General features: G+C 37.3%; 1 protein-coding gene across 1 annotated transcript in view; it reads right to left on the bottom strand.

Moving 5' to 3' along the window:
- DNAJC13 (DnaJ heat shock protein family (Hsp40) member C13) overlaps positions 1-18,612 on the bottom strand; it is a gene marked incomplete in the record, with an annotated part of 3,140,357 nt that overhangs the window by 3,121,259 nt on the left and 486 nt on the right.

Below are 18,612 nucleotides of genomic sequence, written 5' to 3' on the forward strand. Positions count from 1 at the left end.
GAAGATAGAGTCCCCTTTAATTCCTCTACAAGTGAAAAATGCTGATCTTATAAAACTTAAAATGTTCCTTATTAAAACATGAATCCTCGGTTTAACAGGGTAGGTGGGAATCATCCAAAAAAAAAAAAAAAAAAAACACACACATTCTTAGCCAAGACCCAGGCTAATAGCAACAGTCTGTACACAGTACAGTGTATGGTAAGAAAAGTACACACTTACAGTTAATGAACTAGAATACAAGTTTAAACAAAACTTCCAAGCTCAGAACACTAAATTAAAACTCATTAACAATGTCTACAAAAGCCCAAAGAAAAATAATCAGACAAAAAGCAAGTGCCTTAAACCAAATAAAAATACATTTTAAAAAAAATGTAAGATAACTTTTATATTAACAGATTATTCACTTGCTTCTATGGCAGCCAGAAACATACACATTCTAGCAAACATATTACCGCAGTTTTCAAAGATGGTAAAGAAGTAAGAAACCTATATATTGCAAACACTTGTGACTCCTCCTTTAAAAGCTAACAATTATTTATTTATTTTAAGGCTTCCCGTTTTATCTGTTAATGCAGCAGTTAGTACTGCTGCCTCAGAGCATCTTGACTATTTCTTGTTGGAGTGTTTATTGTGCACAGTTTGTGCATGTTCTCGGTTTCTGTATTAGGTTTTCAACGGTTGAATAGCAACCTCCAAAAGAACCAGAACCAAGGAAAGGTTGAACCACACACTAACAGTTAAGCGCTTTCGTTTAACAAAACTTCATCAGAACAACACTTTCACACTTAAACACTCAATATATATCCCTATTGCAAAATCACATTACGTTGTTAAAGCTTAAAGTTATATACACTTAATACCAGTGGCGGCTGGTGACTTCAAATCAAAGGGGGGCTGCAGGAGACAGATGAATGGGTGGGGTAAATGGGGAGGGGTGTGGCCAATGAGAAAGGGGAGGAGCTATGCTCAAAACCACAAAAACTAAATATACTGCCCTGGGTGCCAAACCGTCATTATGAGAGTCCAATCAAGACAAAATGAAGTGTAGAAGAATAAAAATATTTCAATGCATTGACTGCATGACAGCTTAATATCTAGATGGAAACAAAAAAGGTTGCGAGGCATGAAAACAAATTACTTTTTTGTCAAATACATTAATGGAATGCCAATCAAAATCAAGTACAAGAAAAACAAGCAGCACTCAACTCAAACCACTTCTTGCACTGCAGTTCTAATTATAATTTATATTCATCTTTATTACGTAACATGCTGAAAGTAGAAATCTCTGATGCCCCCACTTGTAAAAATGTTCCTTATCCAAAAAAAGACCTGCTGCCTGACATCTACTTGTTTCATGGGGAAAACATGATCAAAGTAAAAAATGAAAAGCAAACAAGAAATAAGCTCAAGTTACATTGCTTAAAAGGATTACTGTACAGGTTATGGACCACACGATTGGCATTCTGTTTACGGGTAAAGCCTGCAGAGATGAATGGAAGTCTAAGTGTAATGAGACTCTTAAAATAATGTAATCCTGTTGTTTATTACAAATACTGTCATAAGCATTTCAATACCCAAGGCTTATACATTATCTAGTTAAGTATTCTCTACATGGCAACAGAAAGGCTTTCAATGTTGGCAATTCTTTAACAGTATGCTTATTAAAGCTTACGTGCATCTTGCAATCTCAGCCAAGCTTACCTAATGGTCATTAAAGTATTGCTACTTAAACACAGAGCAACAGGCACTTTGAGTAATAAGCATAAAAACAGTACAAAAAAATATGACAGAAACCAGACCATTCTGTAAAAATCAAGGACAGATGAAAAGCCACTCTAGTACTTGTGTCTACCTTGGATGGAGGGGGGGGGGCACTCTGCACATTTACACTGCATAACTACTCCTTGCCTTGCTTCGACACATCCACAGTCACTACATGGGGGAGTGGGGTGAAACAAGTATGTCACAGTTTGAAATGTCTCTGGCTGACTTGTGATGGCCCTGACACATTTGTCATACCTCTCAACCTCAGAGCAAGAAATCTGGACAAAGCCATACAAAGAAATGGGACAAAGGCCCAAAAATAAGGACAATTTTTAAAATATTGCTCTTATAAACCTAGAAAGATAATAGAGGTCTTGCATTAGTATGAATTTTCTGAATGGTATGAAATCTGAAACTCAAATGTCTGTCATTATTTTACAACTTCAGTCTAATGATTTGTCACTAATTTGCCAAAAAAAACACAATGTTATGAAAAATGGACCAAACATGTGATGTAAAAATATAAAATAGCAACACAATACAGCTGGGAACCTGTCAAAGAAGGGACACTTTAATATTAGTACTGCTAACTTGAGCAGCTGACAAAATAAAAGAATCTACATGCATTTCTGAAATAAAAGTAATCTGATTATTACAGTTATTTCTTAATTATAAACCCTCCATGTTTTCTTCCAAAATTGCTATTTTGCGGAGGGATCATTAGGGGAAGAGCAACATTTTGAGCCAAAATCAGGGACAGTTGACAGATTTGGCTATGCCTAATTCTATAAAGCAATTTATTTGCATGTACCTCTCCACCTGTTAATGCAATAAATCTGGACGAGGCCAAATATATTGGGGGAACATATAAACTACTAAAAATTGCTCTTGTATAAACTGAGACAATTGATAGAACAGGTCTTACTTTAGCATGCATTTTTCTGAAGGTTATGAAGTCTGAAACTCAGTGTGTCATTAGTGACTTCATTCCTAAATTATTTGCCAGAAAACCACAAATGTTATGAGGAACAAACCAAAAATAAGAAGCAAAAAATCTATTCATTCTTTGAAAATATGGACAGTTGGGACGTATGGTTCAGCTGGGACTGCCTAAGTTTGCCGCCCTTCCCCCTCACAAAACCATGGTCGAATCGAGCCTCCCCCCGCAGCCATTCCAATGATCCATTACTTGGCTATTTCACTCCATTTACCATAAACACTAATGTGCATACTAATTTACTTCTATGATTATTTGAACTTCATTTGAAAGTTTTATTTTGCATTTTACAGCACAAACACGAAGACATCTGCTAAACAAACTTGGCATTAAAACAACACTGAAACCCACATTCAAAGAAAATACATTTTACCCATGGTAGATAAAGATTAATTCTGGGCTGTTTTCAAATCATAGGCCCCTTGCATATGAAACATACATGTGCTCTTTGATACACCTTCCTATTGCTTTTAACATTTTTCCAGTAAACAATGAAACAAAATGCATGCACCAATGACAAAACTGCCCAATTCAGAACATTTCCATCATAAAAGTCTACTCAAAACTTCTACAGTCCACTATTGTCAGTAAATATGCACAATTTCTGAAGTAGTAAAAAAGTCATCTAAATAATTCCACGTTAAATAAATCAGTAATGAAGAGGTTGCTGCTAGCAATCACCTTTATGTTTCATGGTTTCATCGAAAAATAGTGTCTGATGCCCCTGAGGAATAAATTGCCTAAATTACATTAAAAACAAGCTAGTAATATTGCAATAGGAAATGGATGGCAAACTGATAACAGGCTCGTAGTTAGTATCTTAACTTTCAGTACGGCAGCATTCACCCCTTACGGGAGTAGAACCAATAACCTTCTGCATCAAAAGCAAATACACAACCTGTTGTGCTATTAGCAATGTGAGCTGACTTAGCATAATCAGCACTAAACTTCTCTTCCCCTGCAGCTCTCAGCTCCTTGTAAAATCTACTCAATACTCAACTGCATCTCAACTTTGCAGCACAAGAAATCTGGAAAAAGCCAAATTTATTGGGGTGGGTCAAAAGGGCAAAAACCAGGGACACATTAAACATTGCTTGTATAATCCTGGAAAGCTGCTAGAATAAAATGCTGTGTTACCACTACACATTTTACTGCCAAGGTCCCTGTGCAAAACAGTGAGAGCAACATACCACTACACCAAATCAGCCACTTTGTGAAAGAGAGGAAGACTGAAACTTAAATGGCTATCATTTAATGAATTCAGTTCTCACCATAGCTGTCAACCTCTTAGCACAAAACACCTGGACAAACCCAGTAATGAGGGAATACAGCCCTCAAACATATTCAGTGAATTCAGTTCTTGCCATAGTGGTCAACCTTAGCACAAAAAACCTGGACAAAGCCAATAACAGGGTAATACAGTCCCAAAAATAAGAACAAATTTCAAATAGTCATCTTATAAACTTAGAAAATTGCTATAATAAAATGTTGTGCTGCTATATATTTATTGCTAGAATAAAACATTTTATTATGTATTTTCTGAAGAATATGAAGTCTGAAATTCAAATGCCTGTCAATTTTACTTCCGACGGAACAAAAACTATTTTCAGCAGATGCCCAGGGAGAAATACTGTAGACACATGTCTTTGTAAAATGGCAGGACAGCAGAGCAAATCCACACAAACAAAGGGATAAGATGCAGACTCCACACAGAAGGCGTTTCCTAGTTAGGGGTCGCCACATATATAAAAGTTAAATACTATGTATAAAAAACATCATAAATGAAACAGTCAATTTAAATTAATCAATCCTGCATTTCATAAAATTGCATTATATAAAAATTATTTATATTTGTATCACCTTATGCCATAATGCATAAGCTTTAACAAGGGGGATAATGGAACAACTATCATTTAGTCCAGGGTGGTTATATGCATTAAGAATTATTTGCCATCTTAACTCACTCCTGTCCAAGTGTTCATCCATAATCCACCCTTGTAAATCTTTTTTTACCTGTTCAATAATTAAAAAATTAAAATTATGATTATAGACATGTAGAAAAGTTTACTAAAGTGCATTACTGGATTTTTTATTTTTAACATCTAACATATGTTCGTAAATTCATCTTTTGAAAGGTCTACTGGTTTTTCCAATATAGTAGGCTGGGCACTGGTTGCACTGTACTAAATAAACCACATTGGACGTGTTACATGTATAACAGCACTTTACATTGCATTTCCACTGTTTTCTTATATAAAAAAAGTACTTCTAGAATTTATATAAGAAGATGTAGAGCAACAACCACATTTTTTTAGTACCAGAACAAATATTCTTATCCATTTTCTGACGTTTTCTTTCCAGTCTCATTTTTAAAGATCTGTCCTTTCTATATACCACTACTGGTTTTGAACCTAATTTTTTAACAAATCGTTTTTCAAAAACAAAGCCCAATTTTTGCATATACTCTCAAAAATTGTACAACTATCCAAGTTGAAAGTAGCGATAAAACTGAATGTGTAGGTTTTATTCACAGAATCATCTCTATTCACCATTTCCCTTCTTTGTTGACCTAATATAGGTACATAAAAAACACTCTTAGTAAACACTTCCTGATACACACTGTTCAACAATTCTTTAGGATATCCTCTCTTACTAAACATGTCCACCACTTTATTGGCTTCTATAATAAATTGTTCTTCTTTAGAAACAATTTTGGCAACACGTACCAGCTGCCCCTTGACCACAGCTTTCTTTTGGTGCCTAGGGTGAAGCTGGAGTAGTACAAATAAGTGGCCTTTCTGTATAAACTAGAATAAAAGCAATGACTGTTGTAATCTTTACCTACCTCCCACATCTAAGAAGGAAATTGTGTGTACGATATACAAAAGAAAAATTTTAAAAATTCAGCTATTATTTACATAAACTAAAATTATTTTAATTCTTCCTCAGTGCTGGTCCAGTAAATAAAAACGTCCTGCAAAAATCTGATGTGTAAGGACCAACAGATGGAAACTTCACTATGCAAAATATATTCTGCTTCCCACTGGGCCATAGCATGATTGGCAAAACTGGGTGCACATGCAGACCCCATTGCCACTCCAGTGGTCTGTCTATATGTTTGGCCTTCAAAATATATAAAATTATTATTTAGAACTGCCTCCATTAATGTTACACAAGCATTTACCATGACGTTACTCATTATACCAGTGGAAAAAAGTTGTTGTTCAAACCATAATAAGCCTGTAAAATGTGGTATTACAAGGTCATGAACATCCATGGTTACAAAAATTCCTGAACTGCAATAAGGAACAATATTATTTTTTTTCTAAAAACTTCCATGAATCCTTCAAGATGTTCATATTATTAGAAATACCTTTCTTAATTTTACCATCAATCCATTGTGCAATATATGTCTTTGACCTGCATCCATCTACTATTGGTCTAAAAGGAGATTTTTACCTAGAAATGTTTACATAGATAATTTTATACCCCAAGTAGACTCCAGAGAATTTTTCCTCAGGCAGACGGTAAATGTTGGAGGTGGGAAGGGGAAGAAAAAGGTAATTGGGACCATACTTACTGGGACTGCGGGGAGTTGGCAGACTTTAAGGATTGTGGGAAGCACTGTCAGAAATGTTGGGTAGGCAGACTGGTCTGATGAGGGAGATTATTCTTCTGAGCTATGATACAGAATCGGAATTGTCTAGACACGGTAAGGCCTTGATGTGTCTAATAATGGTGGCTGCCAAAAAAGCAATTACTAGAAATGGAAAAAAAATCTACATCAATTATACTGGAAGTAGTAACAGAGACCAAACAACTGGAATTGAGATCTTTAGAAAAGGGTAGGAGCAAGCTACATAGGAAAGAATGGGAATTGTGGGAACACATACAAGGGAGGAATGAGGTCTACAAGGCGGCAGGACTTAAATGAGGTATGTAATGTCAGAGTGAAAAAGATTGGGTAGATTATAAGTGATGTACAATGTTTGCAAATAGGAGTGTGTCAGTATGGTTTGCGATATAAAATGCTTGCGACTAGGATTGCGTCAGTGTGGCTTGTTTTCATTTAGATCAGTGTATGATTGTCTGTGTTGTAAGTGATGGTTTGTGTAATATTACTTAGACTATAATAGTATGTCAATATAGTTTGATTACTTTTATATGAATGTAAAAGTGTCTAGGTCACATGTGATAATTCAATAAAGGTGTTTGGAAAAAAATGTTATCTACTACTTCCTCAAGATTTTTTTTTTTTTTTTTAAATAATGATATGACATTTACTGTCATTAAAGGAAGTTATTACTATTCCTCAACCATCTTTGAGGACTTTTATTTAAGTAACTATACATCTTAGTTTACCAATCAGTCTAGCCAAAGTTAAATTTCCCACTTTTATATACAATAAATAGTTCAAAACGTAGCAGCTTCAATATGACGCTCTGTGAAACATCGCTGGTAACTAAAACAAAAAAGGTAGGCAACTCCTCACCCTGAACTGTTGTATGCTGTTGATTACCTATTTTTTTATCCACTAAAATTACATATGGATTAACATTTAAAATTTTCAATTTGTCAATTTGTCAATTATTCTCTTGTGTAATACAGTGTCAAACACATTAACAAGGACTAAATAAGCAGTATAGTACACAATACCAACCAGACTTCTCAACTGTCCCTATTTTGGAGGAACACTCATTTTCTGGCTTAATTTAACCCTTCACACAGTGTTCTGAATCTACCTTATCACACAGGATTTTCAAAGCTGTATAAACACAGAAAAGCACCACGAGTGGCACCAATAATTTAAACAGGACAAACATCTTGCGCCTCCCTTTTTCAGGAGCAAAAATAAATGAAATGCAGTCATCAAGTCTTTCTTTCAGAGACTGTGCAAAATCTGTGATGTGCTTATATTTTTTCCATCGTTGTTGATATTCTCTCTTTTTAAAAGATGTGTTTGTTTAGTATCCCACATTTCAACTGGAATCAGGAAGCATCTGGTATTCAATTTTTACAGTAACTAGATGTCCAGATTTTGGCTGGATGTTCCTACGTTTTATGAACTGGATAAGCAAGCAATGAAAAAGCACAAGAAAAGGAGGATTCACTGAACTGTAATTCTGACAAAGGAGGTGGAAGGAAATAGAACACTGTGGGCTAGATTCAATAAAGCCTACACTAAGTGTACACGACATGTATTAAAAAAACAAAAAAAAAACACATCCCTACTACAATTGTTGTGCTTCTTTCAGCTGTTCTGGTTAGGTGTCGCCACAGCAAATCATTTTCCATTTCTTCCTGTCCTATGCATCTTGCTCTGTCACACCAACCACCTGCATGTCCTCTCTCTCTCTCTCCACATCCATAAACCTTATCTTAGGCCTTCCTCTTTTCCTCTTAGCTGGCATCTCCATCCTTAGCATACTTTTCCCAATATACCCAGCATCCCTCCTCAGCATATGTCCAAGCCAATGTAATCTCGCCAATCTAGCTTTGTCTCCAATCCATCCAACCTGAGCTGACCCTCTAATATACTGATTCCTAATCCTGTCCATCCTAGTCACACCCAATGCAAATCTTAACATCTTTAATTCTGCCACCTCCAGCTATGACTCCTGCCTTTTTGTCAATGCCACCGCCTCCAGCCCATATAACATAGCTGGTCTCACTACCATCTTGTATCTCTTCCCTTTGAATCTTACTGGTACCAGTGTCACACATCACTTCTGACACTTCTCCACCCTGCCTGTACTCTTCTTCACCTCTCTTTCACACTCACTATTATTCTGAACTGTTGATCCCAAGTATTTAAACTCATCCACCTTCGCCAACTCTACTCAGTGCATCCTCACCATTTCTCTAATCACACATATATATTCTGTCTTAATCCTGCTGACCTTCATTCCTCTCCTCTCCAGAGCACATCTCCAGCTCCCCAGGGTCTCCTCAATTCACTATCTACTCTCATTACAGATCACAATGTCATCCGCAAACATCATATAGTCCACGGAGACTCCTGTCTGACAGTCTGTCAACCCGTCCATCACCATTGCAAATGAGAAAGGGATCAGAGCTGATCCTGGATGTAATCCCATCTCCACCTTAAACGTATCAGTCACTCCTACCGCAGACCTCACACCAGTGTCACATTACCCTCGTACATATCCCTGCACCACTCTTACATATTTCTCTGCCACTCTCGACTTCCCGATACAATACCACATCTTCTCGATAAGCACCCTGTCATATGCTTTCTCCAAGTCCACAAACACACAATGCAACTCCTTACCTTCTGTATACTTCTTTATCGACACACTCAGAGCAAACATTGCACCTGTAGTGTTAATTCCCGGCATGAAACCATACTACTACTTCTTTCGGCTTTTTCCCCGGTTAGAGGTCGCCACAGCGGATCACCTGTCCGCTCATGATTGGCAGTGGAGTTTTTACGGTGTTGAGTTGCCAGCCTGGTGCCCAACCTTCCACAGAAGGCACACACGCGCGCTCACACCTAGGGCCAATTTAAAAAGTGTCCAATCCACTTACAGCATGTCTTTGGGATGTGGGAGGAAACCGGAGCACCTGGAACAAACCCACGAGACTCTGCACAGAAGGCACCCCAGCAGAGGATCGAACTGGAGAACCTGTTGCTGTGAAGCAGCAATGCTAACTGCTGCACCACCATGGCTGCCCTAGCATGAAACCACACTGCTGATCACTAAATCATCACCTCCCTTCTTAACCTCATTTCCACTACTCTTTCCCGTAACTTCATTCTATGACTGATCGGTTTTATCCCTCTGTAGTTACACTTTTTGTGCTTTATAGTCACTCTGAAAGAATACACTAAGTGTACATATAGTCTACACTTTATGGTAACCTTTATTAATCCCTGCCAATATTTAAAGCTGCAAGAAAAATCAGTAAGAAAACTAAAATTAAGAGGAAGAAGGTCCGAGTTATGCCTGTGTTGGCTGTTCACTCAGAATGGTATATACACTTAGTGAAGCAGTTAATGAATCTGTATATCTTAACAGCTATACAAAGAAAACAGTGAAAAGTTATATGCAAATACAGACTATAGCATACAAGAATCCAGAGCATATTAATAAAACAAGAATATTAATCTGTGTTTGCTTCAGTTACAGTTTTGTCTTAGCAAACATTATCGTAATATCCGTAAAATATGCCTTACCCAACAGGGTAAAAACAGTTAAAAAAACAAAATTACGAACTGCACAGAGCCGTTTAATGAAAAGCTGAAACAAGCTCCGATATACTAAGCGCTTTCACCATCAAACTAATGGCTTCTTCAGAGTAAAAGGAGCATCAAGTCACATACTTTAAATACAATCTGCATTTTTCAACTGACCAATCACAATTGTTGCATAGTTACCAGACATCACAGCATACATACTGATATATATAGCATGTAAAATAACTTATAATTTCTGTAAAAATGGTAATAAAAAAAATTTTAAATATATTGAATTACTTTCAAAAAACTTTATAACATACAAAATAAAAAATGTATTAATAACAAATTAAATACAATAAATAAATTTAAACCCACCCAGACAAACAGTTGCCCTTTGCTTCAATATGGGCATAATAGAAATATGGTTGTTGAGTCCAGGGAGAACTGTAGCATTCAATACAACTTGCCATTTATATTCCAGGGACTCCACTCTAATGTTTTCATCACCCCCTCTTTCACTTGTCAATACCCGATCCACTATAAAAAATGTAAACTTCTTAAAGTTGCCACAAACCATAGAATGTGTATACAAGGCATTATGAATGTCTGTTTTTTTATGGCCCTAAGGTGTTCTGCTATCCTCTCTCTTAATCTACGTATGTTTTTTCCCCACATAAAAACCTGAACATGTTGTGCATGTTGGCAAATAGACAACCATCTTAGAATTGCAACAACATTTGCCTGGGCATGGAATTGTTTTATTGTACCCCCATACAGTCACATAGGGTCCATCATTAATATATCTACAAGCCCCGCATTTATACATACATGAGCATGTATATATATTTCTTTTGATCTTGCCAATAAATTCTTAATATTCAAACCTCTTTAAAATATTATTCGAGGTATTTGCCCTAACTCCTTTTTGGTTTCTGCATCAAATGCTAGGTCTCATGATTTCTTAACAACCTCAATAATCTGAGGTGTCTGATTATTGTACTTCAAAAACTAAGGCTTTGGAATCAAATGACCCAGAATCAAGGGGTTCTGGTCCTTCAATTGTTCCAGTGGTCCCACTAATATATCTTTCAAAATGAGTTTAAATGATGTTCGCCTTCTTCCCATCACCTCATTTCTGACTGATATCAGCAATTTCAATGGATAGCCTCTATTTAAAAACATCCCTATAACGCTATACATTTCAACTTGATACATCATGTCATTACTCACGAGGCGAGACAAACGGACCATCTGCCCTTTAATCACACTTCTACGTTGATGCAAAGGATGGCAACTTGAAAAATGTAATAGTGAATTACTAGAAGTCTCCTTTCTGTAAATATTACTTTCCAACCCCTCTGATGTTTTGGTGAGTTTTATATCCAGAAAGTCTATTGTTTGGTTGTCCCACTTATACGTGAAGGAAAAAAAATGGGGTAGTGGAATTAAGGTATTCCACAAAATTCCTGGCCTCTAACTTCATTCCCCCTCCAAAGAACCAGTATGTCATCTAAAAATCGATTGTAAAGTACAATTCGTTCAAAAAGAGAGGAAGGGAAGAGAAAGGTCTCTTCCCAATGAAGAAGTACCAAGCTGGCAAAAATGGGGGCACATTTGGCCCCAATTGCCACACCAGAAATCTGATGATTAAAAACTATATGATATTTGAAGCAGAATTTTAAGTATCAATTCCATAAAAGTAACTACATTATTTAACTTCACACCATTTACATGTTTACTTCTCAAAAAGACTTTCTCTGAAATATTCCAATCCTTCATCATGGGATATGGTTGAAAACAGATTCACAACATCTATAGTAAGAAATGTCCAGTTCATGTCACTTTTATCCACCCTTTTTTAAGTGTTGTAAACAATGCCAAGAGTCTTTTAGTATGTGACAAAAAACACTCAACAGTCCCTGTGCATTCCTATCAACATAGGCTGCCAGTGGCTCAGTTTTGGATCCCCTTGCTGCCACTATTGGTCTAAATTGGGGGTCATTCAGACTTTTATGGATCTTGGGAATACCAAACACAAGAGGTGTAACTGGATGTTCTACCAACAAGAATCCATACTCATTCTCATGAATCCCCTCTTCCAAAAGGGTATCCCCATCAAAAACACATCAATTTTATGATACGCTATATTCATTTCACTCCTAGAAGCCCTCTGGTATGTGGTGTCGTCATTTAAAATAGCTTGCATTTTAGCTACATAATCAATTTCAGACATAATGACCACATCACCCCCTTTATCGGGCTTCATAATTCTAACTTCTCTGTTTGTATCAATTCTTTCAAATGCTGCCCTCTCAGACACAGTAAGGTTATCTGGTTCAGCTAATTTATTCTTTTCCACATATCTTCGCATACTGTTTAAAGATAACCTTTCAAACCTTGACACATCCTTATCTATAGGTGGAATAAAGTGCTTTCCCTAGTCAATAGAGAGGGTGTCTCATTTCTTTGTTCATTTTGCCCTTTAAAAGTATAAAGACAAATTTAATTGCCTCATGTAGAATTTTAAACTAGTAAACAAATCTACCATGTTATAACAAGACACAGGTGCAAAAATAAAACCTTTCACTAATAAATCATGGTGCATTTATTTCCAAAGCACTGAAGTTGTAAATGGTGAAGCCAGCTTTTGTGCTGACATCACATCTTAATTCAGCAAAATTATTGTTAAAGTGCAATGCACTTATTGAAATATTACTTACAGTATTATCACATCTTAATTCAACAGCTTAATTATTACAATGCAATGTACTTATTAACATATCACTGACAGTAATGTTGGTATTATGAACTTCACTGCTAAAACAAATATTGAGTCCATAGTTTATGTCTGCCTCCTGTCGTTGTACCACCGCCCTTCCGTGTTGTAATTGTTGTTCCCAATTTTGGTAAAAACCACTTTGCTGAAAAACCTCCCCTTTTGTTTCTCAGGCGCTCTGATCACCTTCATCCTGGAGATCCCTCTAAAAAAACACAACTGTTCATCCTGATAGTCACCAGAGTCAAGATTGTTGTGGTTAACATCAAAATTATCATTACTGTTGGACTATCACTTGACTTATTTATTAATGCCCTTACTGTTGTTCAGCCCAAAGGTGTATGTCATATTGTTTTCATAATCTAACAAGTCCCTAGATAACTTTTTCACTTTGATTATTGTAATATCAAGAGGTGCAGCACACTTCTGAATTACTAATTGCAACGTTTGAAGAAAAAAAAAAAAAAATGAAGTCTAACATTTGGCAAAATCCATAAGACAATATAAACCACCAGCAAGAGAACGTTCTGCTGCTGATGTGGGAGGAACAAGACACATTTTTGATTGTAATATTAAAATGTTCCATAACTTTAACCAGAAAAAAAAAAACTATGGAAAATAGATTATGAAGACAGATATAAACAAGCTCTTAAAATACCTTCCTGCAACCTGTAAAGCAAATACACATCTTTCAGGTGAAATCTAACTATTTTCATGTTCTGCCCTGACTCTCATTACACTTAAAACTAGGTCAATGGGTCTAGGAACAAAGGCTTTCACTGCTGCTTACAAATGCCTGTAGAGATACTTTCTGCCAAGTCAAACAAGAATTCTACAATATATTAGCACAGACAAAAAACATCTCCTACAAATACACAAGCATAAAAATGTTATAAAATGTTTTTAATTTCATGACATTTATTACTACATCTCCAAAAACAGCAGGCACCTGAAAAAAAGAAAAAGAAAGCTGTCCACTACCATACCTTTGTACACTTCGTCAGTATTGACTATAGGGCATGGACATGCCTGCTTACTTTAACAGGAGTACCATACATACAACATAAAAAAATATTAAAATTAAACAAACAAGTGCAAAAAGCTCAGCAAAACTATCTACAGAGACTGCACTGTTACCATACAATCTACAGTGGGTGCCCAGAGTCTGATTACTTCAAAAAGCATGCAAATAACATGCACCATCACCTACATTTCCAACCAAGTAGATAATATGCTAATACTCACACAATTATGCAACCTAAAATCCTGCTGCAAAGCAGATAAGAAAACATCCTTACAACTAGATGTAATGAGAGCTATGCACTGCAACTACAAACTTTTTCAACCTCTGCCTATCCACAGGGTTTGTGACTAATGCCTGGAGAACAGCCAGTGTGGTGACTCTACAAAATGGTGGCCCTTCTACAGATCCAGGCAATTACAGGCCTATCAACATCACCACCAGCAATTACATGTCTATCAACATCACCAGCTTTATGTGCAAAGCCAAGGAACGTATCATAGCAGAACTCACTATGCAGGCAGATCTATTTCACATTGTCAAAAAAAAAACACTTACGCCAAATTCACACAGAGACCACTTTGCATGTTATCAAACTCCCTGAACACCTTAATTTCACTCTGGGAAACTAACCAGTGAGCCACCATGGTGAACATTGCCCTTTTCTCTGCTATACTGCAATCTTGGAATTTAGTTAGAGGGGTGTGGGGGGGTTGATTTGCTTTAGTTAGTTTCTTCTGTGTTGGTGGACAAGTGGTTCATTTCCCAGAGTGAAACTGTGATGTTCAGGGTGTTCAATAACATGCCATTTTGGAAAAGTGGTCTTGATGTTGTGAATTTCGCCCAAGTGGTTTTTCAACAATATGAAGTAGATCCATGCAGGCACAAGCAACTTAACTGCTCAAGATCGAGAATTTGTGAAGGGCAGGTCGTGTCTCCTGAACCTAGTAAGCTTCAATGATAACCTTCCTGAGGTTATGGACACTGGTCACTCAGAGCACACTAATTATCTTGAACTGACTAAGGTTTTGACATTATGCACCATGCTGGTATTGTTAGCAAATTAGACAAACATAAATCCCTACATTATCAGTTCTTGGCCCTCTTGTGTTTACAGTTATTTGGTAAACATCCAGTCTAGTTTTGCAGAAGTGAGGTTTACCAAGTTTGCTGGGGACTTTAATTCAGAAACTTATTCCAAAGCAAACTATACCCTATTAATAGCATATCAAAATTCAAGGCCCCACAAAACCCCATATTCACAACAACATATGAGGAATCCTTCATAGACCATGTACAACCATGAAAACAGGCTTTTGTACCATGAGAATGGAGGACAGCAACGGTTACCCCACCTCACAAGGATGGAGAATCAAAAGACTCCAAAAACTACAGACCTATTAGTCTGACTAGGTTTACTATCAATTTCGAACAGGTTTGTTGCGAATACTTACTTACAAAAAACAGTCAAAAGTTATGACAGCGACTGAGAAAAAGAACGAAAAAAAAGAGAGAGTCAACAATTCGATTTTGAATTATCGCTAATTTTCAAACATGCCACCACATCCGGTGGCATACAACACACACTTTGCAGGGGGGCAACCCCCCCCCCCCAACACCCACTGCAACATATATATACAAATTCTGAGATTGCACTACAGTGTGGGAAAGGGTAAAATTCTGGATCACATCCAACATACCAAATGCATGCTACCATTCGCTGTTGTGCATTCCGCATGTGTTTTTTTTCGCACAAACGTGCAGACTTACTTTCAAATATCCATTGTCACACACTTCAGCTGTGACATTGTGATGGTATACCATCTGACTAGTCTAATATGAAAAGCCATGGAAGGGATCAACAAGGACACAAGTAACAGACATTGGATCCAACCCAATTTAGCTTTGTCAAAGGAAGATAATGCCTATTAAATCTGGTGGACTTCTCTGAGAAGGTCACAGAGGCAAAGGATGAGAAGAAAACAGAGCATAACAACCTACCTGGACCTAGCCAGGTCATATGACACAATACCACACAGGTATAGTTGATAAATTCACCGAACTGGGCATAAACCCCTATATAACTCCAAGGGACCGATCACCAGCAGGGTACTCAGGACTCTGTGCCTGGAGCCACTATCTGGCATCTACTTCTCAGAGGTAAAGATTAATGTCAAGGGCCTTTGGCTGACCAAGTTCACAAATGACTGCAACCTGGGAGATATGACAAATCCCCCCACGACACAAACATCTTACAAGAGAGTCGAACACAGATAAATGAGTAGTGCCAAAGTCATGAATTAAAACTCAATGCCAAGAAATGCATTGGTGTCTTTTGGGAAAACTACCACCCAGGTTAATTACTCCATCAAGAAGACATCCCTAAAAGTTGACCAAGTACTCAGTGATCTGGGAACATATGTAGACAGTAATCTGACCTTTGACCAACATGTGCCAAGGTAGTTAGAAAATCATTCTATGCCAGCCAACTTGTAAGAGCATGTCATCAGGTCCAAGGAAGTCATAGTGCAACTTTATTCAGCCCTTATTAGACCAATCATGGAATACAATGCCCCCTTTGCTGTGTACCTGATCAAACATATGCAAAAGTTGGAATGCCCACAAAGGTTCCTTAGCAGGAGAATCCAGGTTATAAAACACACTTTCCTATATGGATCCTCTTAAAGTCTTCTCTCTATACTGAAGTCTCCTACAGTTACTGAGTGGTAATCTATGCTTGGTATATAAGGCACCCTCAGATCCAGGTCAGCTGGACCTTTTGCACATCTGCAAAACAAACAGCATCAGGACCACTAGATCCAAGCATAAGATACACTGGTGACAGATTTTAGTCTCAGAGAATCCCCTTGCTCTGGGGCAGGCTACTCATTCATGTGAGAGTCCATCCTTAAACCTTGTTAAAAGTAACCCTGACCAAATGATAAAAAAAATCAGAAATTCACCCCATGTTTGCCCCCCCCCATGTCCCTGACAAACACTGGTAGATAGCAATGCCCAAACATACTCCCTCCCACATAACCTCTAGAAACCTTTTAAAATACCCCCCTCTTAATAAACGACCACATTACACAGGTACACAACTGGATTGGATTGCACTGCTAAGCTTATAAAGGCCCTGGTGGTCATTAGCCTAGTAAATCACTATGAACCTATTCGCTCATCCTCAAATGATAAACACTTCAATGTAAGGGTAGGAATATGCCTACACCTGGTGTACTGAAAATGGTCTCAAGTTAAATGCAGAAGTAGCACAGTGGCATTCTGTACAAGCTGTTCCTCACTTCATATGTTTTAAATTGTACTCTTTTTCAAAGAGACAATCATAAGAGATCTAAATTATATGGAAATTCTCTCTCATTTGATCATAATGTTTCCACCATAGTCAGGAACTCCTTCTATATGGCAAACAATTTCCAAGGGAATGTCTTCAAGAGCCAATGAAGTCACCTTGGCACTGTACTCTTTCCTTATTACACCCATCACTGAATGCAATGCCCCTTTGATACGTATAAATACTCAAAATAGAAAAGCACCAAAGATACCCTACAAATAAAATTCAAAGGCCTTAAATCTTTCAACTAACCAAAAGATTAGCACAACTCTCATACTCAGTAGCCTACAAGCTGCTCCAAGGTGAACGGTATCTTGCTTTTCGAGCCATGAAAGACCAAATTCCATTTGCCCTTCTTCGTTGCAAGAACAATGGCTCTTCAAACACCTAAAACAGGAATCTAAACTGGCAAATAAATAAGACTCGATGGGAAGGAAATTACCTACTCAACATATCAACAGCCTACAGAATATCAGTTACCACTACAGGTCAAAGTAGTGCTCTGGATGCCTTTAATGATAAGATGTGAACCAGGAAATATGGTTTAATGGGTAGACAAAATTATGCCAGGATCATCATGTACAGCCCTGGTCGATTTGGGAAGTAAGCACTATTAAGTGCTAGAGAACAGAAGCACAAACTTTAAAATTTGTCTACTGAAAAGTGTACATGGCTAGGCATCTTGTGGTCCTTGTGATGACTTGCCTAGTACTGTTCTTGGCAACCCTTTTAATAGTAAGGTTAAAATTATTGACATACTCTTCCCAAAGTTCACAGAATTGCAAAGTACTTCATTTGTTACTAAAGTGGGGCAACCACTATGGCCAGACTACAGGAACATGAACCAGAAAGAAGTATCCAAAGTAAAAAAAGTACCATCCAGAAGAGTCCTACCAGTCTTCGTGAACTGAACATAGGAATGGAGTACACAAATCTTTAACACAGTGTTTTGAAGTAATTTCTCTTTGCACATGACCACCCTGTACACCAAGCATAATTGGAAGTACATTAAGAAACTTAAATCAGCTCTTTCAGGCTGACCATATTGTCAATATTCATAACATAATCTGCTAGTGCAAATGGAGGCTGTTACCACATTACATCACTTAAGACTTTAATACAGTGCATTTCAAGATTATGTCAACCACGGCCATAATCATATTACAAGTAAAAGCGTTCGATAAAGCACTGAAAGCGACGCCCACAATGTGACTACAGCCCCATTCACACCCTGACATACAGGCTCTCGATGCTGTTAAAAATGATGTACCTAATGCTCAAGTTACCAGCAATAAACAAAAAACCTCCTTATTCAGTAGAGTACTTGAGCTTTCAGCGACTTTCCAATTAGTTAAACAACTCAGCAATTAACTTCCCTTATAAAACTGCAGTTAAAAGTTAGTGGCGATTACAGTTCTCGCATCTTGTACCCTTTCTATTTACACAGGTACACAGTGCGGGGTAATACAAGTTGCCAATGTGAAACCTGGTAGGCGAGGTG

The sequence above is a fragment of the Protopterus annectens genome, chromosome 3.part1 (assembly GCF_019279795.1).
Source record: "Protopterus annectens isolate FY-2018-M chromosome 3.part1, PAN1.0, whole genome shotgun sequence".
NCBI classification, from domain to species: Eukaryota; Metazoa; Chordata; order Ceratodontiformes; family Protopteridae; genus Protopterus; species Protopterus annectens.